At 43.7% G+C, this 26,437-nt stretch overlaps 1 protein-coding gene across 7 annotated transcripts in view; it reads right to left on the bottom strand.

The window, feature by feature from the left end:
- TIAM2 (TIAM Rac1 associated GEF 2) overlaps window positions 1–26,212 on the bottom strand; it is a 272,880-nt gene extending 246,668 nt beyond the window's left edge. For 4 of the 7 annotated variants that reach the window (XM_090041651.1, XM_090041634.1, XM_090041664.1 and 1 more), the window contains exon 1: window positions 25,787–25,933. The gene's annotated coding sequence lies outside the window, so the exon portion shown is untranslated. The other 3 variants (XM_090041639.1, XM_090041658.1, XM_090041642.1) reach the window with 2 other exon arrangements.
- Between the last annotated feature and the right edge of the window lie 225 nt (window positions 26,213–26,437).

Genomic DNA, 26,437 nt, shown 5'->3' with positions numbered 1-26,437 from the left:
TTACTACAATGCTTTATAGATGTGCCTGAACTGGCACCAAATGAAATAGCTGAAGTATCTCTACATCAACCAGGGTGTCAAGGAAGGCTTGGGTGCCATCAGATCCTTTCAAGAGTGTTGCAAGGTATGAAGAAATAACAAGATAAGCGCAGGCTCAGCCACGTTCATGGCTAGTCAATCCCCAGGTCCCATACTCAAAGTGGGAACAGGCCCACCCATTTCTACAAGGTGCAATAGAGCATCCACCATCCAGCCCTTCTGCAAGGAGATAAGCACTAATATATAAATTAATTTCTGAAATTGGGTGCCATTTAATTCACACAAGTTATGGAGGGTGTCTTGAGTCCAAAAAGGTTGAGAACCACTGCTCTACACAATAACCATATTGTGTGGTGTACACAAACTCCAAACTATTTTTCAAGTGGAATATGTCTACCTCACCACTACCCAACAGAAAGGAAGCCCAGGTGCTTTTGAAAGGCAGCTCCAGATACATTGCCATCATGTAGTGCTTCACCTTCCTGAGAGTTTTGAAGCACCAGTTTCCCTGAAGGCAGACGAGGCTCTTTGGGTAAATCTGGAATCTTTTATTAGACCAACTCAAAGAGCTGGAAAAGTTCTTGGTAGCAAGCTTTCAGGTATAAATAAATTTGGATATAAATAAAATTTCCCTGAAGAGCAGACCGCATGAATCCCACCAGAGGTTCCCCAATGCGGTCTCCTCCTTGCTGGAAGAGGGCTCCCAGATATAACCACTTTCTCTAGCAGGAAGAGCAAAGGAAATATTTGGCTGATCCTGCATTATCCCAGATGACCAGTCTTGTAGCCTCTAACTACCACAGGATGTCAAGTAGCTTCTTTATTAGCAGCCAATGGAAGATACCGGCATCTGGGCTTAGTAGAGCAATGGCTATAAAATGCTACCTTGGTTCATGACAGCACACTATTTAAAAAGGCTATCCAGTTAGTCACCACCTCCTCATCAGGTCATCTGGCAGAGTAGGCCCTGCAGCTATCCGAGCATGCAACATAATAGAGAGGGGCAACTGCCGTGGGCACTAATAATCATGTTGCACTTCTGCATCCTCCTCCAGGAATTTCTTTATAACTAGATGAAGGCAAGCAGTGAGGCAAGGAACAAGTCAGAAGCCCCTATCCTACATGTCCTTTGTAAAAAATATTTATTTAGCAGTGCCACAAACCACGCAAAAAAGGTGAGATACCTTTGCTGCTCTTTTCCTCCGAGATATTTCTGGAAGTGTACCATTTTTCAAAGCCACATCTGTACAGCCCACTATGCTGTCCAAAAGAGGCTGTACATCAGTGATTCTCAAGCTTTTTAGATTCAAGGCAGCCCTCCATAACTTACTGAATTTCTCAGCACCACAGTTGAAAACCACTGTCATACAGCCTCAGCTTACCTTAGTGGGTCTAAACCAGGATGCTGCCTCCACCATCACTGCCACCAGGCAGAACTGTCCTGTGCATCTTGCATGGAGCCACTTGGGAAAGCAACTGTGGCAGTGAGCATTTACAGAGAACAAGTCAGGTGCCTGACAACTGGTCTGACGCACCCTACTAGGACATGCCATGTAGTGTTTCTCAAAGAAGTGCACAGTTCTTGCACTGACACTACTGTATCCCCTTTTTTGTTTTTTTAAGCAAAGCAGCAGCAGCTACAGATCCACTGCCTGGATGCAGTTAAGGCCATAAGTCTACAGAAAACTTGATCCTACATCAGGGAGAAAAAAAAAAAAGCTTGAAGAATTTTCCCTCTTTCCAAGCCACTCTGTAGGAGAATGCTGTCTCCAAACAGCCTTGTTATGGCTTGCTGTTTCTTTTAAACGCAGATCTCAGAAGATCAGAGGCTGTGTGAGGGATGATTCTTGAAATAGGAAGTGTCAGAAAAACTCTTTAATTTGGAAAAAAGAAAAAAAAAGTCTGATGTCAGATTCTTCCACTCCATCTTTTTATTCTTAAAAACAAACAAACAAGAAACCCCAACAAATATATGTCCTGCACTCAGTAGGTGTGGGGTTACAGAGACCCACTGTACCTGTCATTCCTTCCACCCTTTCATCAAAGATGCAGATTCTAAGTCACACTAATTATGGCCTAGCAAACCCTTGATCAAAGGCAAAGCCTGGCTGCTGCTCATGCTGTAACATTATAAAAGGTAAGCAGAACTAATCTGAACCATCATGCATTCATCCAATGGAAGAACAAGCAGACCACCAAATGACAAATCTGACCAAAGTACATTTTACTCTGAAGTCAAATTTCCAAACACCAACTTATGATAGGACAACTAGCAACTAAACAGGAAAAAAAAAAATGGCTGCAACAAGAACTTAACCAAAATTAAATGGTTAGTTGTGATTTTGGTTACAAAACTGTTCAATAAGAAGTTTTTATTAACTTCCTCATGAACTGACATATTCCTGTGACACATTTCTCTTTGGATGGATTTAAGTATTTCCTTAAAGTTGTCCTTTCAAAGTATTTTCAAATCAACCATAACATAGGACTTTTTTTTGGTGGGGGAGGACAAGGAGGAAGGGAAGGCTCAAACAAACCACAAAAATCAAGATTCATTTTAGTTTTGCAACACACCTTAGTTTTCCATAAAAAACAGCCAGTGCAAGCACAGAAGACATGCAGCTCACACATTTATTGCAATTGTGCTATTGTCCAAAACAGACCAGTAAGTTTGCTGCAGAAAGTTTTCAGACTTCCAAAAAAAATTACGCTTTCACATTTTCGTAACCCCATAGTGTGGACTCTGGCTCAAAGAGCATCTCGCCAGATAGAAGGAAGGCTATAGTATTATGGAAACCTAAATACAAATTTTACTAAAACAAAACAAAAACAAAAAACACACACTGCTACAGAAATATCCTCTACTAAACATGTAACAGATGTATAGTCCTCATTAAAAAGTATAGCTATACATTGGCCATAGACAGATTCTGGCACAGCTTAATACACCATGGACATATAATTCATGTGTCTAGTATGTGAACTATGTACCCTAACTTCTCAACCTGCTGATTCTCTACTGTGGCATGCAGACCATTAACATGGGGAGGAGAGGAGGAGGAAGAGAAAAAAAAAAGATGTAATGTGAAGTACTGGTGAGAAGTTGATGCTTTAACTGGAAAAAAACAACAAATTCAAGCCTACTGAGAAACGTTCAGTACAAGGCATCATGCCTACTGCAGCTCACATGATGAATGGCAAAAGCCACACCAATTCCAGCTACATTTCTTTGAGCAAAAGCTTTCCTCTCTGTGCTGAACTGTTTCTGTTCATGGAGCCACTGCTTGTCATTTCAGTTGTATTTATTGTTTGGTATAATACAACGGCATGCCCAGATGAAAACTTAGACCATTTTAAGCTGATTGGTGCGTAAAACAAACATAAGCCAAGCATAATTTTAGAATCCCAAGGGAGACACATTTTATTTCTTGCCTGGTGTTCAAGCTTCCATTTAATTACTGATTAATTTGATTTATAGGCAGAGTCACTAAAAACAGTGACTCCCTGTGTGTAGACAATAACCTTTCGATGGGTAGGGTGATAAGGCTGGAATTTCTATGTAAACAGGACCAAATTTTAAAAGTAGCTGGTGTAACTGCATAAATGAAATTGGCAACAATGTGTGGCTGCTTTGTCCTAGAGAATGTTAAATGGTCGGTGGCTAGTGCTTACACCATAAAATGTCAGACAAGAGGAAGAAAGCTACTCAACAACTTGTTTCTCGTCTTTCTTTCTTTTTTTTAAATGTAGTTCCCTGCTCTGAGAAGTGCCTTTCCACACCCCCACCAGCCAAATAATCCAACAGAAATAAAAAGGGGAAAAAAAAAAAAATGATGTCTAGGGAGTTGTTATTTAGGCGCAGAAAGGTGGTAAGCAACTGTTTCCCTAAGATCAAGGTTCTACAACATGAAAAATGATTACACAGTATTTAGAAGAAAAAAAAAAAATACTATAAGGATATAATCATTATCCGCCAAGAGTTCTAGCAAGTGGTTTGGACACTGTAAAAAGGCCTATTCTCTCTCTTTGTAAAGAGAACTTACTACATTTTGTGGGGGGTTTTTTTATTGGAAAGAATAAATAAAATTACTTGTAGAGCTATAGCACCTTTCTTCTCAGGACCTTCCACTACTTTACAACAATTAATTAGACCCTCGGCACCTCTGTGGAAGAGGTCAAAAATATTTTATCTTTTTTTTTTCCAGTAAGCAAACTAGAACAAAAGGGGATGAAGTAATTCACTCATAGTCAGGAGTTACAGCTTAACAAAGAATACAATCCAGGGCCTCTGAACTCCTGGAGAATTCATACAGATGCTGCAGGAGGTGTGTGTGTGGGGCAGGGGGTGTGCTTTAATTAACACAGCTCTGAGAACTGTGCTAACTAAAAGCACCCACAGTGTCACATGTAGCACACCGCCACCTTTTTTCAGTGCAGGGATGCTGATACACAAGATGCCAGAGGCTGCTGGAGTGCATTAATTTACATGCTCCATCAGACTTGGTTAATTGAGTCTGCTCTGATGGGCTGGAATTACAGCGTGTCAGAGCAGGCTCCCTGCACATGTGTAGGAGCCCCTAGTTTTCTGTTCTTATTGCACTTCCTTTGTAAGTTCTTTATAAGTGGCATCTTATATTGGACGAGGAGGATGCTTGAATTCTGATCTTATGAAATTTGAGGGACAGGTAAAAAGCAAGAGCCTAAATAAAGCCTGGAGAAGACATTTCCACCTCAATTTTTTCAGAGCTTTTAAGGCCAGAAGAGATAAAAAGTTATGATCATGCATGTCATACTGATTTATTCTTGCTCAGCAGATCTCATTGGGGTACTCCATTAAGATAGTGGAGCCATCTTCCTCATTTCTCCTACTTCTTGCCAGACTGGATAGAAAAATAAGAAGTGGAGATTTCAAGATCTGCAAGAAGACTTACTGCAGAACCTGCTCTGACACAGCCCCAAGTAAAATACTTTACCAACACATTTACAAGTTCTGGAAGCTACCAGGAGGCATAAGGTGAAGGATTTTGACTAGTTACTTCTTCACAACTACTGAAATCCTATCAAAGACGTTGTTTCAGTTCCCAGTGCATGGTTTGATAAAATATTCAGAGAACGTTAATCTTTCACGAAGGAAAGACTAGGAGGAAAGAAAAAAAAAAAAACCCCAACAGTTCATGAATACCAGCTAGACTCCACAACTATTGCCTGTATGCACAGATAGTCACCATTTTTCTACTACAATCTGAATCACTTCTTTTGCCTGTAATTATGGTGTAAATTATAATAAGAATGTCTTTCCACACATGTATTAAGCACTCTATAGAGGTTACTCTACTATTGGCACTGTATACACAATGATTACAGATACGCTGCACGATGCATGCATAGTGAGATGATCAGATCTCCAGAGTGCTGAAAATTATTTGGCACAAAATTCTACCACACGATAAAATAAAAAAGCATGCTCACAAGCTCACCAAAAATTCCACAAAGATGAACTAAATTCAATAAAGATTTACCTGAAGAAGAGTTTCAGATTAACTGTATTAGGTATCTTGCCATCTTCAAGGAGACAAGGCTCCTGTAGTTAAGTGAAGTCAACACCATACCAACTCCAGAAAGTTGGTTAGCCATGTTAGCCTAAAGCCAGGCAGAAGGCAAGGCAAAGTGGTACCTTAGTATAAAAATAAATGTCGGGTTTATCCTGCCTCTCATTATCTTGGACTTTGATCTGCATCAAAACAGCATGGGGAAAGTCACTTACCCATGGAGTTGAATGGCAGTTAATACAAAGTAGCCCCAATTTTCGCAAGAAAAAACAAAATGTTCTCTCAGAGACTTACAGGTACTTAAATTGGGACAATGGGCCTGTAGGTGTGCAGGATCCCAGGATAAAAAGCTTTGTCCCAAGAGAAATTCTATGTTTGTTTAGCCCTAGAAAGTAACTTATTCAGATAGGCATGAGCCATCATAGGCAGTGTACACGTTTCACAGCATGTGATGAAGTAAGCTGTGACCTACAAAAGCTCATGCCTCCCTGAACCATTTAGATTCTAAGGTGCCTTCAGACTTTACCTTATGCCAACCCTAACAGCTGATCTTGCCAAGTTCATTATTATATTAGATACACTAACGTGCTTCTAATATGCATTAATTATCCTCTGTTTTAAAACTTTGGGTATTGAAAGCAAGCAGAAGTGAGAGATAAAGACAGAGTTTCAGTAGTAACTTAAATTAACCAACCAAAAAAATGAAATCACTGATTATCTCTCAAGTTTTCAGGTATTACTTAAACTTTTTTGGTTTTGCAATAGTATTGAAGAGCAAAATTTCATTCTTCTGTGGGTGAAGTTACAGTTACATTTAGACCATGCTAAAGGAACTTTAACATGTGGACACTTACATTTTAAGCTTGTTAACTTCTGCCAGAGTGTCCTTTGACCATCTCAAAAGTTATGCCATTTCAGGAGTGGGTTACTCTGGGCCATGCTACCTCGCTGACACTACAGTGACTTCATTCTACACAGAGATAGAACAAGTATTTTGCAATCCCCCAGTATCCCAGGATGCACTGCTCCAACCTGTCCTTCCCCATTTCCCTCCCAGATGAGGGGCAAAGGCCAGATAGCCTAGCTCCAAGCCATACCCCTGTTCACCAGGCCTCTAGTGACAAGTCCAAGCTGTGCAGGCGCAAGAAACTGTATCAACTCTTAACATGCAACTGATCACAGCATATTCCAACACCACTTAGCATTTCACAAATTTAGTAAGGTCTCAGTGTAATGTGTAACTTCACCCTACACTGAAAGCCCCTTCAGGCACTTTGTCAGTGTTACACCACAGTTAACATGATGAGACAGTTACTCTCGTAATTAGGCAAGTTAAAGTTGTTATTCTTATATATCATTTTCTTTTACTTTTTAATGGTAATCTCTTAAACAACAAGCTTTTCTCTACAGAAAAAGAGGAATATTTGTATAATTATTTTTTATCTCAATTGTCAGTTCCTTCTGCTATAATAGTAATGAGATAGGAGCTTTAACCCTCTCTCACGTGAAAAATGTGTGAACGTACAGCTAAACCTGAGAATTTATTCCTCCTACAAAAATAACTAGTGTTATAGATGAAATGTAAATGTTAAAATGGCAGGTGGTCTACACTGCTAGAGTTCCCAGGACTAGTAGTTAAATCAAGCACGTGTGGGCATGCACAAGTGTGCTTTTGTAACAGCCAAAAAAAATTTTAAAAAAAAAGGAGACTGCCATCTCCTTGTTGTCCTCTTGAAATTATTCCCAGTATCTTTTCCAAGGATACCGAGTATTTAAAGAGGCTGAGATTCAGAATGATTTAAAAGAATGCAAAGAATGCATACCCTTATGCATAGGCAGATTTAGGATCTTGAAGGGAGAGGTGCAGATGGTGTAGCACATCATTACATATAACACAACACATTTTTCTCCAATTAAAGAGCAACTGGAAGCTTTACTAATATAGTAGTACTGTATTATTCAAATTAAAGCAAAAACTACTAGAATGTGTGCGCATTTGCTAGAATACACAGAAAATTTAAAAAAAAAAAAACACAACCAACTAGGCAAAAAATAGAGTGATTTGTATCATTAGTCCTACAGTCATTGAAGTGAATGAAACATCTCTTACTCAGATTCATAAAACGAAATCTAGACTAATTAAGAATCTTGACAGGTACTCAGTGCACTGCATCATGTCCCTTCCCCTGCAGGCTCAGCTGCCAGCACCCACAGTGTCAAAAAACTGTGCAATCACAGCGCCAAAAGGAAGTCAGGCAGAGAGCAGTGCAGGGGGAGGACCAGTGGAGGAGTTTGCTGCTGTGAAGCCCAGTCTGGCCTGGCCCTGGCTGTGGCTGAGAAGAACAGTGTTGGGTGCAGCCCTCCCTCTTCAGGCTCCAGGCAGTGGCCAGTGAACCAGATAGGATCAATTAGCTGGCCAGATACAGCCTTCAGGTCATATTTTGCCCAACCCTGGGCTAAGGGGACACTATTGGCATATTATGGGGTCCCAAGGACTCCATGAGCATATGGCTAGGGAACCCAGCCAGACTGTCACTTTGTCTTCAGGTAAGTCTAGAAAAGGCATGTTTATCCTTGTATATTAGCATCATTAATTTTGTTGGGTTACAAGCATCTAAAAAACTTGAATTGAAGAAATGGAGAAATTTACGAAGTCCGTCTAGGGTTTGTGCAGTCATTGACAACTTCAAGCAAAATAGGACTTAAAGCTGTCAAGTTAAAGCAGTAATAACTTATAAGCTATAAAAGGAGAGTCAATACTATATTTTTAAACAGCTATAATTTGCTTAATTTTTTTCCTCTCATGCTTTCATTAAAAAAAAATATATAGTTCATACAAAATGTGTCAGCCCAAAACAACGTTTCTGCAACTGAAAAGGTTTAAATAGATATTAACAGTTACTCAAACTTCATTTTCAAACAAAATGCCTATTGCTCAGTTCAACACTGGGTGAATACGAAGTGGTATTATTTAACAAGATGTATGTTCCAAACAATGGCATCTTAACAGCTCCTCTGCTGTTATACACACAACTTCATAGACATTACGGCTGGAAGGGACCTTGGAAAATCAAATCCAGTCCCCCTGCCCAAAGGCCAGGAAGTCAGCTGGGGTCATAGGATCCCAGCAAGATAAGCATCCAATTTGCTCTTGAAGGTGTTCAATGTAGGTGCTTGAACCACCTCTGATGGCAGGATGTTCCAGACCTTCAGGGCTCAGACAATAAAGAAATTCTTCCTTATGTCCAGCCTGAAACGGTCTTGTAGTAGTTTATGACCGTTCGACCTCATCATCCCTTGGGCCGCTCTAGAGAACAAACGTTCCCCCAGATACTGGTGGTCACCGCTGATAAACTTATAGGTGGCCATGAGATCATCCCTGAGCCTGCGCTTTTCCAGGCTAAAGAGCCCCATGGCTCTCAACCTGTCGTCATAAGGTCTGCATTCCTGACCTCTGATCATGTGCGTGGCTCTTCTCTAGACTCTCTCAAGCTTCTCCACATCCTTTTTGAATTGTGGAGCCCAAAACCAGATGCAGTACTCCAGCTGCGGCCTCACCAAGGCCAAAGTACAGGAAGAGAAGGACATCCCAGGATTTCCTCGAGAAGTATCTATGGATGCAAGCCAATGTTTTGGTCGCTGTACTAGCCGCAGCATCACATTGCAGGCTCATGTTCATCTTGTGGTCAATGATGACCCCCAAGTCTCTTTCTTCTGTAGTGCTAACCAGCATAGCACTGCCAAGCCTATAAGGATACTGCAGGTTTTTCTTCCCAAGGTGGAGAACCTTGCATTTTTCGGTGTTAAACACCATCAGGTTCTCAAATCGCCCATTTGCTGAGCTTGTGCAGGTCAGCCTGGATCACCTGCCTGTCTTCTGGTGCGGATGCTTTGCCCCAAAGTTTGGTGTCATCGGTGAACTTGGCCAGTCCACTTCTGACTCCAGTGTCCACATCGTTAATGAAGATGTTGAAAAATATGGGTCCAAGGACAGAGCCTTGGAGGACCCCACTGGTCACAGGACAGCACGATGAGTGACGTCTATCAATTACTACCCTCTGGGTCCGACCACAGAGCCAGATTTTCAAGCCAGCAGATCATGGTGGACCCAAGGCCACAATTGGCCAGTTTCACCAGGAGGTGATTATGGGATACCAGATCAAAGGCTTTTTTGAAGTCAAGATATATGACATCAATCTCTTCTTCCTTGTCCAGGTGATAGGTCACCTGGTCATAGAAGGAAATGAGATTGGTCAAGTAAGACCTACCTGCAACAAACCCGTGCTGGCTATCCCTTAGGATGTTGGTGTCGGCCAGTCCATTAAGGACAGTCTCTTTAATAAACTTTTCTAAGATCTTCCCCAGGGTAGAAGTCAGGCTAATGGGCCTATAGTTAGCCAGATTCACTTTCCTCCCTTTCTTGAAGATAGGCACCACATTGGCCTTCTTCCAGTCTTTGGGCACTACACCAGAGCACCAGGAGTTTTCAAAGATACATGCCAGGGGCTGGGCTATGATGCTCGCCAGCTCCTTGAGAACCCTGGGGTATAGCTTGTCAGGGCCATCTGACTTGAAGGTATCCAGCCTCTCAAAGTGTTCCTTCATGAGGTCAGCATTAATGGAGGGCAGGGGATCTCCATCACCCGGACCTCCCTGTCCTGTAGCAGGCATGGGCATCCCATGGGACTGATGAAAGACCAATGCAAAGTACCCATTTAATAGGTTGGCTTTTTCCTGGGCATCAGTTGTCAGTTGCCCCATCTGGGTCAGCAGGGGTCCAGTGTTGCCCTTGCTTTTCCTCCGGCTCCCCACATATCTGAAAAAGGACTTTTTATTGCCCTTGATGCTCAAAGCTAGTTGGAGTTCAGTTGCAGCATTGGCTTTTCTGGTTTGCTCCCTGCAGGACCAGATGAGTGCAGAATAATCCTCCATGGAGGTGAATCCCATCCTCCATCCTTTCTTTGTAGGCTTTTCTTTTTAGCCTCAGGAGGCCTGCTAGGTCCCCAGAGAGCCAGGGGGGCTGCTGTGCCCTCTTGCTGCCTTTCCTCCGAGATGGAACAGGCTTAGCTTGTCCATTGAGGATTGCTCCCTTGAGGACCAACCACTCTTCTTGAACTCCCCTCTCCCTGGGATCATGGTCCCTTAGGGCCTCACTGACAAGCCTCCTGAGCTTGCAAAGTTGGCTTTCCTGAAGTCAAGGACTTCCGTGTTGCTGACTGACTTGCTAGCTTTACGGCAGATGGTGAAGGTGATCAGCTCATGGTCGCTGTCACCCAGCTTCCCATCGATCACTAGGTCACCGATTAGGTCATCCCCAGTAGCCAGTACCAGGTCGAGCAGCGCTTTGCCTCTTGTTGGCCCATAGACTTCTTGAGTCAGGCAGAGGTCATCCACGCATGAGAGGAAGCTTTGCGACCACTTGGATTTTGCTGAGTGATCCTCCCACGAGATGTCCGGGTAATTGAAGTCACTCATAACAACCATGGTCCTTGAGCATGCAGCCTCAGCCAGTTCCCAGGAGAACTCCTGGTCAAGCTCAGGACTTTGGGTGGGAGGTCTGTAGTAGAATTCCACCATTGTGTCCCCTGTGGTGTGTTTCCCCACAGATTTTAACCCAGAGGGTCTCCAGTCATCCACCCTGGTCACCAATATCAGCTTGCAGGGAGGTGTAGCTTTCCTTAACATGGAGAGCTACACCCCCGCCCCTTTTATCTACACAATCCCTCCTGTACAGGGTATAGCCCTCTATACCTGTGGTCCAGTTATGGGTGGAGTCCCACCAGGTCTCTGTTATCCCCATGACATCATAATTATTTGCACTGAGCAGGAGGATGAGCTCCTCCTGCTTATTCCCCAAGGTCCTGGCAGTTCTGTACAGGCAGGCAAGTGTCCCCTTGGGGGCTGTTGCTTGCCCACAGATTGTACCAGGGCTGGGGCAGGGGTCAGCTCCCTTAAGTACCTTGGCCTACTGGCTTTGTTGCTCAGTGGGCCAGCAGTGGCGGTAGTCCCCCCATCCCCCAGCGGGCTTAGTTTAAAGCCCGGTGGAGCAGGTCAGCCAGTCTGGCTGAGAAGAGGCTCTTCCCCAGGGGGGAGAGGTGGAGGCCATCTCTTCCCAGCAGCTCACTGCCTCTCTCGCCGAAGAGTGGGCTGTGGTCATGGAAGCCAAAGCCTTCCCGATGACACCAGTGCCGCAGTCTTTGGTTGACTACGTGGATCCTCCTCTCCCTCCTCAGCCCATAGCCCGAGACTGGGAGGATCGACAAGAACACCACCTGTGCCCCCAGACCCTTTAGCCCCATTCCCAAATCCCTGTAGCACCTTATGACCCGGCTGGGAGCACTCCGAGCCATGTCATTGGTGCCCACATGAATAAGGAGCATAGGATATTGGCCTGTGGGCTGCAGGAACTTAGGGATCCTCTCCACAACGTCCCGGATGCAGGCCCCTGGGAAGCAGAAGACTTCCTGGGCTAGGGGGTCGGGGTTGCAGATTGCCCCCTCAGTCCCCCTCAGGATGGAGTCTCCCACAACAAACACCTTATATTTTGTCTTGGGGAGAGCGGGGGCAGTAGCTGCAGTTGGACCTGTGTTGCCTGCAGGAGCCGGCAACTGAGCAGGCTCTGCTGGGGCTGCAAGAGGCGTGTGTGTACCTGTTGCTAAGCTCTGGTGGGGCAGGGGCCTTGGTGCAGTGGGCCTTAGGGCCCTTGACCACCTTGGTTCTTGCCCCTGACTGGACAGAGTGGGAGGTCCCAGAGTCCTTCTTTGTCCTGGAAGGAGACAGTGGTCTACCCTCCGGCTCCTGGGGGAAAAGGTCCTGGCAGTAGGATTTGATCTCCTGCTCACAGTCTCTGATGGCATGCAGTCTCTGGACTGCAGCCTGTAGCTCCTCCAGCTGACATGCCAGAGACCCTGAAAGGGAGCAGACCCCACACGGGGAGGTGGCCATGCTCCCGGGCCCCAGAGCCTGAAAAAGGGACAGGCAGCCCCTGCAGCCAAGAGCTCCATGTGCGTGAAGCCTGGTACCATGGGCTCTGCCTGGGTGGCCGTCTCTGAAGTGTTGGGGGAGGAGGGCCCGCAGAGCCCGAGGGGACCCTCAGGGTGCGGCATGTGCCCATCCATGTCATGCTTCTGGTAGGCTGGCTACGGCTGGGACCGTCTACCCTGGAGGTTTCACAGGCAGGACTTCGGGCCCTCCCGCACAAACTCCGTGCTAACTCACACACCAGCAGACAAGCATGCCTGTTTGCACAGCCTGTTCGTGTGGCTCCCTGGGGGGCTGGGCAAAGTAGGGGCCTGGGCAGGGATTGACCCAGCCTGGGTCCACTCAGCCACCTCCTCCCACTCAGTGAAGAGTTAATCCCCTCTCACCACAGGCCCCGCTGGGCGTCAGCGGGGGGCTCCACGGCTGCTGGGAGGTTTCTGGGAGGGCTTCAGGGGAGTGGGGGTGCAGCAGGCTTTTACCCACGTGTCTCTTGCTGCTCTGCAGCCTAACTGGGACTTTTTTTGCTGTTGGCAGGCCCTTTTAAACTGCACGCATGCACAGTGGGCCCACCGTTGGGGAAGCTGCTCTTGGGCAAGGGGGGCCCTGCCCTACTGGAGGGGGACTGGTGAGGACCCCTCCACCTCTCTCTCTCCCTGGGGGGCTGGGCCGGGCTTCACCCAGCTCGGCTCCACCTCAGCCGCCTCCTCCCACTCACCGGAGAGGTTAACCACCTCTCACCACGGGCCCCGCTTGCCTCGATCACCCAAACTAATTACATAGAATAGACATTACAAAATATAACACTTTTGCAAATGTGCAACTCCATTACAAATCATGGCAATTACACACAAACTATCAGTATCACTACCATATAAGAGCCTGATCACTGTGCAATTACAATAGCTCCTATCTCCAGTTTAGATAAACGCAGCACCAGATGGTCTAAGGAAAGCCCCACAAACTGAACGTGGGTGATTACCCTAGCTAAACCCAGAAATCAGGATTCTATCAATTTGCACTGACCCAGTGACTTCACCAACATAAAACAGGAGTTAGAGTTCAGTACTGTAAACATGGGACAAATAGGAAAATCCTTCCCTTTCCTTCTGGCTTTACAAGTTGCCTATAAACGCTGCAATCTCTATGCATTTTGTAGTCTCTTATTTGAGGAAGAGCAACAGAGTATGATTAATACAAATATAAGTCTTATGCATTTCAGAAGAAAATAAATGGCCAAAGTCTTACAAAATTTCCAAATGATAATATCAAAATACACCAAAAATTTGGAATCTGTAGCAACAGATAGCATGTTAAAACGTTATTGTGTGCAAATATCAAAATATATACTGAGCATTGCAAAACTTATTTCTAATATTTTTTCATAAATACATGCTACTTTTTACACCATGTTGATGCAATCTAACTGATTTAATTAGAATAATAACTGGCCCTTCACCATTCTCTGTAAACTAGAAATGTCCTCCAGGCAGACTGTATACAGGCTAAGTTATTACTGGTCTGAAAAATGTATTCTTACTTCCCATTCTTCCCAAAGAGACTTGCTAACTTCTTGATGTGTTATCTCACTTTAAAGTCTTTTTTTAAACAATGTCAAAAAAGCAGTGTTATCAGAATACTAATTGTGCTAATGCATAATGAGTAAAAACATGAATATAAAAGCTATAAATGGTCACATTTTTTTTCTAGTTTTTAATAGTTAGTAGTATTAAATGTGTACTGCTTATTTGTCCTTTTCAATGTAAAATGACTTTAAAATGTCTAGTCCTTCACGAAAAAAAAATTCAGGAGAACCTGTAATGATGAGTTAACTACTGTTAAAGTAGTACACCGTCTCGATAAAAGCAAATCTTGTTTATTATCTCCATGAAGACTTTACGAATTCTTTGCAGACAACCCTGCACAAAAACCAGCAGCACTCCCTGCTTTCGACTGGATCACAAAACAAAATGTGCTCTTTGTTTCAGTTTCTGACAACTTCGCTTAGAAACGGTGTACTATTCCCACATCTCCCCTTTTTAAACATCTAGCTTTCCAACTATAACACAACTGTAATAAACCAGTTTTTTCCTTTTTGATCAAGAAACTCCATTAAAACACTAACATTGTTCAAAGTCTTTGTAGTGCTTGGCATAGTCCATTTGATCTGCATGGTGCTGCTTCAGCCTCCCCAGCGACTGAAGTGGGTGTCTGTTCTCGGAGTCTCTTGGAGTTGACCCGAGACTGGAATGGGGGGGGGCACTGAGTGCCCATGTGCATGCACACACACGCCCCAGCCCAGCAGTTCAGTCTGTTAGGGAGGGAAGGGCCAGGGGCTAAATCAAGGCCCTCGTGGTGAGGGACAGTGCTGCAGAGACAGGTGCAGGGGTAATTTGAGGGGGACCCCAGCCGGGCAGGACTTTCTGCTGGGGAGGCACACCCCCAAATAATTTTTTCTCTCTCTGCCTTGACCTGCATCCCTGCCTCCCTCACAGGGGGCATGGGGCGCCTGGCACATGGTAGATCTTGGGTTGCTTTTAAATGCCAAAGGCGATCTCCCACTTAAAAAGGTTAGAGACTACTGTTATAGTGCCTGTCATCTTTGAGCAACTTTCCTGAGTCTGCTTGTGTGCAGTTTTCAACTGTTCACTCTTCAATCCTCCTCTTGTTCAGAAATGTATTGCAAGTGCCTCCTGTTATGCTGAAAATATTGTCCATCCTGAGTCAATGTGTCACAAAATCATGAAGAAACCTTACAAATAACCCACACTTTCCATTCCAAGATTTCACTGTTATAAAGATGAACTGCATCATTGGGCTTCAATGCCTGCAATGCCCATGACTCTCCTTTGTCACAGTACATTTTTTTAGCTTTGGCTTTTTGCTTATACCCATGCAAGTCAGTGTTAGTTCTGTGATTAGGTTACCTAGACTGACAGTAACTAACTCTCAACTTTCTGTTAAATAAAATCTCAGCAGGTGACAGGCCATGTGCTAGGAGCTGATCTGCAATTCAAAATTGCTAAATATGGATCACCAACTGGATCTCTGGCTTTCTTTAATAATCTCTTTATTATCTTAACACCATTTTCCACAAGTCCATTAGACTCTGGGTATCTCAGGCTCAACATCACATGCTGAAAACCATAGTCCCGTGCAATTTTTTTAATTCATGCCCCCAAAACTGGGGGCCATTCTCAGATATAACCCTCTATGGAATTCCATGTCTGGAATTTAAGGCTCAGTAGAATCTGCTGTATGGTCACATTGGCCAATAAAGCAATTTCAGGATAGTGAGAAAAATAAATCTAAAACCAACAGGTTATGTTTGCCAGCTAGTCTAAACAAATCCCACTTTATACCATGCCTCTTGAATATGATTATCTATTTACATCGATTCCTTCTTATTCTTAAGCTGGTATGTGTCACATTTATGAACAGTTTTTCTATTCATTTATAAGTGGTCAATATAATACCTCCCTGGCCTGCTTTTTGCATTTCTCAATGCCCAGATGACCCTCATGTATTCTGTTAATCATATCTGCTTCTAGTGCTTTAGGAACTAGCATCCTTGAACAAAACACCATCAACCACTGAGAGCTCTGCTTTAAACTGACAATATGGACTTGGTATATAGTGACCAGGCCATCCAGTGGTGATGGATCTGATAACATCCTGCAGTGTGCCATCTTACACTGTAGCCTCTACAAAGTTTTGCCATATTTCCTCTGATACTGGGTAATATTTTCTTATCCCAGTAACATGCACAATGTCAGATGTCATTTCAGCACCATCAACAGTGTTGTCAACTGCCCTAGACAAAGTACCTGTTCTTTGCCTGGCTTATAGTCTAATCTCAAATCATATCGTTTTAACTAAAAAAAAAAAAAAAAAAAAAAGTCTCTGTAGACTGTGAGGTATATTACCTAGCCCCTTTCTTGAAGTGGTGCCCAGAGATTTGTGGTCAGTGTCTGCCACAAACCACTCTTCCATATATAAGACTTGAAATTTTTTTGCTCCCATGCACCAGAGCTAAAGCCTCCTTCTCTATCTGTGCGTATAGGCATTCTGTTTCTGTGAAGGCTCTGGATACGTATGCCACCAGGCTTGTGTGATCACCATACTTTTGCAGTAAGGTTGTCCCAATGCCTTCTTTAGAGGCATCTATGGACAATTTGGTTTCTCTTTTACTGTCAAAAAAACCTGAGGACTGGGGCTGTTTCAATAAGTTTTTTTTAAACTTGGCAAATTCTTTGTCCATTTTGGCATCCCGTGTCCACTGAGTATTCTTTTTTAGCAGCACTCTCAGTTTGCTGGTGCGCTTTGCAAGGTTTTATATATACCTGCTTACATGCGTGACCATTCCCAGGAACCTTTCTTGTGGGGTGGCATGTTTGATATTGCCCTTATTCTCTCAGTAATATTGCAACCCATTTTCTGGTATTTGCTCCCCCCAGTAGGTGATTTCTTTAACTCTAAATTTGCATTACTTCTTATTAAGTTTCAGCCCTGCCACCTTCACTCTGTTCAGGGCTTTCTGTAGCCTCAAATCATGCTCCTCTTTGTTTCTGCCCCATACAAGGATGTCAATGCACACCTTGACACCTGCTACTCCAGCAAAGATTTGTTGCACTTTCCTGTGAAAGATTTCAGGTGCTGATTTGAGGCCAAGGAAGCCTGCAAAAGCAATATCTCCCAAACAGTGTATTAAAGTGTATTAAGCATATCCTAGAGCTTTTTTCAGATAAAGGAACATGCCAAAATCCCAAGGATGCATCCAGAATTGAAAAATATTTAGCACCAGCCATTTCACTAAACATATCCTCTCTTGTAGGCAATGGAAAGTGCTCTCTTTCTATGCAACTATTGAGCACTTTTGGATCTAAGCATAATTTTAGTGTCCCATCTTTCTTTTCTCCAATTACTAACAAATCTATCCATTCAGTAGGTTCTTCTACTTTGGTGGCATTGAAAAAAAATTGACAATCAGTTCAGCTCTTCTTTTAGTTTTCTTTGTTGGCTAGAAGAACCTTTCTTCCCTTATGAATGACTAGATAATTGGGTTCTGACAACTCAATTTTATATTCAGTTTCCGATTTACCAATGTCCTCAAAAAGATTGGCCTTCTATAAGTGTGTACTTGGCCTTTGTTCCCATATATACTCTCTTAATTACACCCAAATTCTGGCATGTTTTTAGCCCCAGTATTAGTATAGTATTTCCTATGACTATTAGGAAAGTTATTAGTTCAATTTGACCCTTCACTTTTACCTCTAGTTCACATACTCCTTCGATAGGCATCATCTCCCCATTGTAAGCTCTTAGTTTTACATTTTCACTCTTGATCTAGTTTGTTTTTGTTTTAATTTATTAACAATTAGTTCTAGAAGCACATTTACTTGTGCACCCACATCCACTTTATAGTTAATGACCCTTCCATTAGGGTCCAGTGCAACATCTCCTATCTCTGCAACCATGGTCCCCACATAGAATTCCTCCTTTGTCTTTCATCAGTGTTGTCATGATATACTGCATTAGTTTACATGCTTTGACTTTTTCTCTGTGTTTGCTGCAGACTGGCAAAATGGTTATATCACTTGCATGCATTATATGTCTTCTTAGTGCAGGGCATTGCCTGTTTGGGTGCTTGAGTCCACACTTCTTGCAATTTGGTGCTCTTCCAGCCATAACCTTGTTCCTTGGGCTATCTGTGAATCTTCCTGCTCTCCTTGCTTGCTTTCTGCTTTCACCTCGATTGTTCTTTTGCTTGCTGTTTACTTGGCTACTGTAGTGGTTTACGATTTTACCTCCCTTCTTTGTAGACTATGGAGTCACTTCTGCTGCCTGGCACACTTTTGCTGCTTTGTCTCAGGTCAAATTTACATCCTCTAACAGTTTTTTTCTGTAGTTTCAAGCCTCCAATACTATTACTACTTTTACTCAGTTAGCTGCCCGAAGTCACGGTCTGGGCTCATCAGCTTCAGGTCCATTAGGAATTCCTCAAAGGATTCACCCTCTTTTTGCACTCTTTTGTGAAACATGCATCCGTCAAATGTCTCACTTGTTTTTGGTATGCAGCATTCTGCAAACTTCTGTAAGTCGCATAGCTTTTCCTCTCATCCTGGTTTAGCTGTATACTATTAAAAGATACCAACAGCCCCAAGTCCAGCTATACAAAGGAATATGGCTATTTTCTACCCATCTTCCTTTGCTGCATACCCCATTGCTTGCATGAATATGTCAAAACTCTGTTCACATTTTTTCCATGATTCAGGAGCTTTACCTGAGATTTTCAGCTCCTTGGTGGTTTTCAGATGCTCCATCTCTCCAGCAGTTTCTTATCTTCCCCTTCACTTTCATTGGACCCCACTCCTGGTACCAGGTAAAGATGAGTGCTGTTAAAGAAGTACACCTTCTTGATAAAAGCAAATCTTGTTTATCGTTTTCACGAAAAGATTGTACAAATGTTTTGCAGACAACTCTCGTACAACAACCAACAGCAGCACTTGCTGGATCCACTCAAATGGATCACAAAACAACACGTGCTCTCTGTTTCAGTTTCCAACAACTTCTCTTAAAGAGACAATATGCTATTCCCACAGGAACTAAACACTGGCAACTTACATTTGTTTCAAATTTCTTAAGATACACTTAAGAGTATCAATGATGATTCTGCAATTGCTTATTTCCAGCAAACAATGTTATTTTCACTGACCAGCAGTGCTTAAAGCCCAAATATTCGAATGTAACCTGAAAACCATGTTGAAACTGACTTCTCTAACTTATTTTTTTCTAGCTTGGAAAATGAAAAGAAAAGGGGTTTATTATTAAATTTATTACTAAAAATAAGAGATGCATCAGATGTTCAAAGTCCTTCCCCTCATCTACAAAGTCATTTTTATACTTAAGAACACTTTTAGATAACAGGCAGGCACACTGAAGCAAACAGACCTTTTGCCATAGACTTCAGTGAGGCTATGGTTTGTAAGCTGACTGTGCTCATTATAGAGCCGCATTTTCCTTTTGTTTTAAGCTCAAGATAATATTGTGCTTTGAAGTGCAGAAGAGAAATCTGATGAGACCATTTTCCTTGATCCAGAAACCAAGTATCTAGCCATTTTTTTGCCACATTTGATAGAAATATAGACTAGATACAACATTAACATGTGCATAGACATCCTTCTCTTCATTCATCAGAACAAGCAATAATGTATACCAGAATGCACAGAACTAATCAGACATAGTAAGTCTAGACAGGAAAAAGTGCTTTCCATCAAGTTCAGTTGGTTGGAAAAACCTCAACAAAATGCAGGCTAACATCCTGTGTCTCAGCCTAGCTGGGTCACTGAGCCCATTTGCAGTTCGGGCCCATGCCAGGATAAGAAATCTTTTGACATCTTTTGCAGTGTTTTGCCCCAGCTAAAGCTGAGGGATATACGACTAGGAATTTTGGGGTAGAGTCATCCACCAAAGCCACCACATGGAAGTGGAGATCACTGCTCTACAGCTTCTCAGGAACCAACCAGGGACCCCTTGCACTACAGAAGGACCTGTGATCCCTAGTTGCTCCACGAGGTGCCATGAACCCAAGGAGCAGCTCATAAACTCTTCAGTGTGGGCCCCTTTATCCAGCCTGTTGCCAAGTGGATACATATAGGGGTGCAGGACCCCTATATGTATCCACTTGTATGAGCCCACAAGACCCAGATTGACTGGGCATGGATGGAGTCTCCCCAGAAGGGGTGCAAACTAGAAACTATACCTCATTGTTAAGAGCATTTATGTTGCATTTGATGTTTTCCTTTGTTTCATTGGATTTGTTTTCTTTAATATACCTGTCCATTGTGCTTACACAGCTTGCAAGGAGGGGGGATTTGTTTATGGGAGACACCCCGAGTAAATTCAGTGGTCCCAGATTTCTCATTGGGGCTCAAGCCACAGTGGAGCCTTATTGAGTACCCAGAAATATGAACCCAGCCCTTACAATGGATAGTAAGCTGAATCTGAGCCAGCACTGTGCCCCTATTGTGAAGGAAGCCAACAGCATACAATTTGGGGAGTCCAGCAGAAGGCAACAAAAATAGTTATGTGGCTAGGGCACATGACTTCTGAGGAAAGGATGAGGGAATTGGGTTCATTTAGTTTGGAGAAGAGAAGACTGAGGGGAATTTAATAGCAGCCTTCAACTCCCTGAAGGTAGTTTGAAAGAGGATGGAGCTGGACTGTTCTCAGTGGTGGCAGATGACAGAACAAGGAACAATGGTCTCAAGTCGCAACAAGGGAAGTTTAGGTTAGATATTAGGAATTATTTTTCTCCTAGTAAGAGAGTTAGCACTGGAATAGGTTACCCAGAGAGGTGGAAGAAGCTCCATCCTTGGTGGTTTTTAAAACCTGGTTAGACAAAGCTTTGGGTGGGATGATATAGTTGGGGCTGGTCTTTCTTTGAGCAGAGGGTTGGACTACATGACCGCCTGAGGTCCCTTCCAACACCAAACTTCTATGGGCTAATAAAAAGAATAGGATAATACAGATACAGCCAGCTACTAGGATTTTGATGCATTCACCGGAATTCTAATGGGGGGAGGGGGGTGCTACTCTGAAGCTATGCAGAAAGCGAGGTGGTATAGCACCTTAAAGACTGACAAATTAGGCTGTCACCTACAAAAGCTTGCGCCTCTAGAGAGGCCCAAGTTCTGTAAGATTTTGATACCTGGAGCACACTTTTTTCCCGGATTAAAATTGGCAACATTTAATTTTCATACCTGAAAAGTTATGTATGCATATTATAACAGCATACTGCCTGCATCCGTATACATCTCTCTCTCTCACACACACACACACACTCTGGGGGAAAAAACTGAGATATTCTATTCCTCTGCCACAAGAAAGCATGCCAGTACAGAGATGTATTGTTAAAAAAAGTTGTGCCCTGTTCTTTCCACTGTCTTCTACCTCCCAACCCCTGGTCTGTACTTCAGAAGACATGGGCAGCTCCCACTGCTAAGGCTGCTCCTGCAAGGTCTCACATCTTAGTAACTCTCACAGTGAGACAAGTCACAATGGACAGTAAGCTGAATAGTAGGCTTGCACAGCAAAGTCCTTTTACAGGCGCTTTGCTTTCTAGGCTAAAATGTGGTTGTAAATTAAGATAAACAAAAATAGATCCTCTGATGCAAATTTAAAATAAAAATAGGAATAGAAATATACAATACAAGATAAATCAGTTATGTTTAATACAAAATAACCACATTTTATTTTCTAAAGTCATTTTTTCCAATTCTCCAGCTTCTAATTCCTCAAAAATTGAAACCCTGGGAATAGTATTTTTATACTCTGCGAACTACATACCAAAAGCTATGTTATATTTTATTACTAAAATACCAGTGAATCAATCAGAACACTAGGCACAATCGATTTACTTTTACTGCTCTTTAGGAGCTAACCATGACATTAAAAGTTGAAGAGGTAGAAGGAAGGAGGGGAAGGAAAGTGTCTTTAAAAGAAACAAATGTTATCTACTATTGTTTGCTAAAATTCTCTTATGGTTTACAGTCTGAATTCTTTGCTGTAGAAGACCCCTGTATTTTGTGCCACCCGAGTGCCTGCTTACATAGATTCCTGTGCAGCACAGCCAATAAGAAATAAGGAGCGAGAACAAAGAAAGAAAGGGAAGGAACACTTGTATTTTAATCATTGCTGACAATAAACCTAGTTTCAGCTGGGATGCCCCAAGCAATAACTACTAGCACATCAACTGCTAATAAAGGCTTCACAAAGCATTTTCTAAGGGGGAACAGGCATACATTTCCGTGGTTACACAGTGTGATACACAAGCTGTTGGGAGAGGTAAAAGGAAACTATAAAATATCTACAGTCCACTAGGGAAAAGCATTGTTTTTGAATCAAGGACAGGCTTCATAATAAATTCCTTAGCTATTGTGTTATATAATCTCATTGGCAGCATTTGTTGAAGTTTCTGCCATATTACTTTAACTTTTGTTAACTAGATTCAGATTTTTAAAGATGAAACGCACATCGTCTTACAAAGCCATCAAAACAGGCAGCAGAGAGTTCTGTCTCTACTATAAATGCAAACAGAATTTGCCATGGAATTTATGTGTTAGGCACTGTAACTAAGGGTGGAAAATTCTGCCTCCAGTGAGATATTACGATATTTGATTTAATCAATTCATGTGTAATCCATTCAGCACAAGTTACTTACAATAGGTAAAACTTTCAAACGCATCTCCGTGACCCAGGAACCACTACCTTTCAATAGGACCAAGGCTGAAGTCAATGGAGCTACTCCAACACACACCAAGTAAAGAATCTAGCAACCCTCTTTAAAAAAGATTAAGGTCCCAATCATACAGACATCCAAGCACATGCTCAACTCTAGGCCCCTTTTACTAATAAGACTTCAGGATCTGGACTTCCATGTGCAATTGTAAATGTATACGAGACAGTTCTAATGCGACCATGCTGAACTTAGATTTCTAAGGCAATTGAACATATTTTTTGGATCTTTTTAAGAGAATCCAATCATTGAAGCCAAGCCTACAGCCATCACCACTTTCATCCCTGCATTGAAAACCACTACATTTCTTTATGGCTAAACTCAGTAATAAGGCACTGAACTGAATAAAATGCTGTGGACTTCTTGTAATACATTTGTGGTTTGTTACCCATGCAACATGCACAGCTATGTCCAACCATATGAAGCACATTTGTTCATGTTATTTTATACACTTCCATCACATGTGATGGTGTACAAAGCCATATAAAGACAAAAGGTCCCTGTTCCGAGAAGCATATCATCTGTTCTTTGTAGTTTTCTTGGATGTACTTTAAAAGACTTACAACTGTTACCAAGAGTATACAATGGGACCTCAATCTTACTTGGGGCCTCTGGGTGTTACTGTTTATATACAAATACAGACATGAAACAGCTTGAAAAACTGGACAGTTCCTATCATCGGAAAAAAGTTAACAAAAGTTCACCAAAACAAAACCCCCACAATAGAATTAAAAAGCTATTACAACTTTTCAATCATAAAGCCAGCTCAAGGGATAGGAAACACATCCTTTGCTCTCTGGAAAAGCTCCTGTTACTTCCACAGCTATTGTGCTGAATTCACCACATACATGATAATCATCTATTACTATGGCAGTATTGTCTTAACCAAGATCAGGACTCCGCTGTCTTAACCATTCTATAAACAAAGTAAGGAGCAGCTCCTTCCCCGAGGAGCTTTAAAACTAATAGACTTTCCATAAAAACGCTGCATATTTCCAACCTAAGCTCTGTGGTCAACCGGTATTTAAAGCCAATATAAATGCACGTGTTTAACTTTGCTGTTATTTGTCCCCATTGAAGACAGTGAGACTATGGATGGTTGTCCAGTTAAGCATGACCAAAAGTGCCTGCAAGATTGTAGCCCCACCAGACTGCAAATCTCGCTCACTTAAAATGTTAGCTTTCAAACTCCACTTACACTAAGCTAGTGAACTCATACTACAAAATATCAGTTCCACTACACATTACTTGCGTGCATGCACATGCACAAAATCCCATTACATGCAATGAGCTGCTTCAGCTTTACACACCAGTTGGATTCAAGAGAGGGGCCAACATTAACTTGGTTTCAGTAGGAGTTCCTGAGGTGCAAAGAATGCTGCATGGGGTCCCTACAGAGTCTGATTACATCCTTGGATTCACATGCACAGGAGCTCTGTACACACAAAGACAGATTTCCCCTCCCCTCCCTTATACCCAGATATTAAATTTGGTACAGCTATTGTTTTCTCACACACAGCTACACGCAAAGTTGCAGTAATATATTGTACTTGTTATTTACATTGCCATTTCCAAATGGTTTCTTTCCTCTTTATTTTACCTCTGCTTTATAGTTTAAAGAGAGGAAGAACTAACAAGGCATCTTGAACTAAGACCTACCTAAACTAGTTGCATTGCATGCTTGTAGTCTGATAACAACTTGCTTTGCAGATCCCCACCAGGCAAAAATAAAGTGATGCCTGTGACAAAGAAAAGCCTCTCTCCTCCTATCAGGGTATATACTTCTTATACTAAAACAGATAGCTTCATTATTTGTTTAAAGGGCATTAAAAGAAGCAGGTGCCCCATGATTTAATAAGTAGGTCACCAGCTGTGGCAGCTGGAGGAGGGACAACATCCATAACAGGGTAGATTGGTGGCTGCAGCCCCTGTCTTATTTGTGAATAATAGCCTTATCACAACACTCTGATGCCTTAATCATTACAAGTGTCACCAGACAGGCAGTGCCTGGGGCTAGTGGAGCTTAAGCTCAGGGATAGCTCCAGCTGGATGGGGTTTAGCGCAAGGCTGCACAGCTTTTTCCAATAAAGCCTTGCTTCCATGAAAAAGTTGCACTAGGATTACACACAAGCTTTCACCAACCTCCTGAATAAGCAGTTCCCCCTCACCCCTTTAAGGGATTTAAAACCTTAGCTGCAGAACCCCAGGCTTCCTCCCAACGTCATTTTGTTTTCAAGACTCAGTTTCAGGGGTTTCTAAGGCACACAGCAGCCAGCTGTCCAGTTGAGCGCTTCCCAACCTTTTTAGACTGGAGACACCCCTAGATAGGATCAAGGCACCCTCAAAAATAGCCGGCTCTTAGCTTTAGGGTTGTTGGTTGTAGCTGTGCTGGTCCAAGGACACATAGGCAAGATAAGGTTGTTTGGGTAGATGGGATACATCTTTTATTAGACCGACTAAACAGTTAGAAGAAAAACTGTTCTTTGCAAGTTTTCAGGCTTGGAAAAAAAAAAAAAAGAGTATTCTTTGCAAGCTGTGCCCAAAAGCTTGCAAAGAGCATTCCCCCCACCCCCAACTCCTTAGGTGGTCTAATCAAAGATAATCACATCTACCTAAAGAACCTTGCTGGCTCTCAGCTTTCCGCCCTTCTTTTTTCAGAGCCGAGCGAAATAACCAGAGCAGGTTTCTGTTCCTCCTCTGGGGAAGAAAGCACCCCCCTCGCCCAGCTACCGACTGCTGCGGGGAAAGTCTCGGGGTGCGGCGCCTCGCCTGCCCTGGCATCCCGGGGGGGCGGGGGTCCCTCGGGTGCCACCCTGCTCGCCGGTTGGCAATCCCGGGTCTGACTCTCAAAACGGGGTGGAAACCCAGCCCTGGGGAGACTCGGAGAGAGAAGGGCCAGCTGCCGGCGGCCTCCGGAGCTCACCTGGAGGCGAGGCAGGGTCAGCTTTGTCCCAGCTGGCTCGGGGGTTGGCACGGGATCCTGCCCCCGGCCGCCCTGCGCAGAGGCTGAAGCGGCCGCGGCCGGCCAGGAGCCGCGGGAGGGGGCAGCGGCGCAGCCCCGGCGCGCCCCGCTTACCTGGCGGCGCAGCTCCGCGCGGGGAAGTTTCTGCCCCGACTTTGTTGCCGGCCGCGGCCGCTTCCCCGTTCACCCGCCCGCGCGGCGCCGCCCGTGCCGGGACCCGCCCCCGGGCCGCACGAGGGGGGGAGGGGCGGCGGCGCGGGGCTCTCCCCGGCACCCCCGGCCGGACGCTGCTCTGCCCCCGCCTCGGCCTCCTCCGGGCTGCCCCGCGGGCCTGGCAGGGAATCGCAGGGCATGAGGGCTGCCTCGGGAGGGCGCCCAGTGCGCCGAGCAGGGCGGCCCCAGCTACCGCATCCCACCCACGGGGGAGGGTGGAGACTCCGCCACCTCTGCAGGCCTCTGGATTAAACCCCTTAGTGGGCCCTAGGCAAGCAAACTCGTGCCCCCACCTCTGCAGATGAAATGTTTAGATTACTTTTTTCACTCAATAATTATGATGTGTCAGCTAAGCACAACTGGGCCCCTTCTTCAGGGAGGGTGCCTAGTCTGCCTAGG

The sequence above is a fragment of the Crocodylus siamensis genome, chromosome 1 (genome assembly GCF_052110815.1).
Source record: "Crocodylus siamensis isolate JL-2025a chromosome 1, ASM5211081v1, whole genome shotgun sequence".
NCBI lineage: Eukaryota > Metazoa > Chordata > Crocodylia > Crocodylidae > Crocodylus > Crocodylus siamensis.
Note: the sequence above shows the minus strand (reverse complement) of the source record. Positions and strands in the feature narration are given on the sequence as shown.